The sequence below is a fragment of the Sinocyclocheilus grahami genome, unplaced genomic scaffold, assembly GCF_001515645.1.
Source record: "Sinocyclocheilus grahami isolate Dianchi unplaced genomic scaffold, SAMN03320097.WGS_v1.1 scaffold4051.1, whole genome shotgun sequence".
Taxonomy (NCBI): Eukaryota; Metazoa; Chordata; class Actinopteri; order Cypriniformes; family Cyprinidae; genus Sinocyclocheilus; species Sinocyclocheilus grahami.
The window spans coordinates 19,182-20,050 of record NW_015509063.1 but is presented as its reverse complement, the minus strand read 5'-3'; the positions used below and the strand labels follow the sequence as shown (position 1 = coordinate 20,050).

At 50.4% G+C, this 869-nt stretch overlaps 1 long non-coding RNA gene across 1 annotated transcript in view; it reads right to left on the bottom strand.

Moving 5' to 3' along the window:
• The window catches only part of LOC107576623 (uncharacterized), a 6,954-nt gene extending 6,549 nt beyond the window's left edge, over window positions 1-405 (bottom strand). Inside the window, exon 1 of the long non-coding RNA XR_001608085.1 lies at window positions 144-405. This is a non-coding gene — a long non-coding RNA (uncharacterized lncRNA). The remainder of the gene's footprint in view (window positions 1-143) is intronic.
• Window positions 406-869: the final 464 nt, after the last annotated feature.

Genomic DNA, 869 nt, shown 5'->3' with positions numbered 1-869 from the left:
AAACTTGAAAGCTAAAGAGAGTGAGGGAGGGTGCGTGAGAAAGAGTGTGTGTGAGAAACAATGACAAAATGACATGCAAAGAGGAAAGAGTGTAGAGAAGCGGGGGAAAAGCACAACAAAGTCACATTTAGGTGCTGGCTTACCTGCACACAGTTCAGAAGACGGGACGGTGAAGTGAGGATAGTCAAAGGGGTTGTGGGAGGAGGGTCCGGGCAGGTTGATCAAGCCGCTGACGGGTGGTCCAGGAGGGAGGAAGGAAGGATGGAGTGGCAGGGAGCAGGGAGACGGGGAGGCCAAAGGGGGGATATGAAGCACTAGTCCTCTTTCTTTCCCTCTTTATCCCTCTGGCACAGAGGCATAGAGGCAGACACCAGTACCTGCAGCCACTCAGATAATAGGAGAGAAAAGAGTGCTCACATCCACAAACGCTCCAGCACAGGGAGGAAAGAGAGAATGCCCCTCCCACTCCTTCCCAGGACCCAATCGTACACACACTTCACTGGCAACGAATGGGAGCGCAGGCAGCCGGTTCCATGCCCTAGCCAATAAGTGCAATTGCTCATATCCAGTTGGAATAATTAGTCCAAGAGCAGAGCGGAGCGGCTTCCCTTCTGAAGGACAGACAAACGGGCGCACTTACCCAATAAGTGTGATTTAAGACCGCAACCGACATTAGAGTAATTAGATTGTGCCGCACTTAACCTAGCAGAATAATGCTGCATGCTCCACTGCAGAACTGGCAGAGCTACACGGGAAGGGATTCGGAAAGGTGCAATGATGTTAAGCAGGCAGAAATGATGTGTATAGAGAAGGAGAAGGAATAACTTTTAACACGGTGATCAATGCGCATGATTATCACACTGTAACAC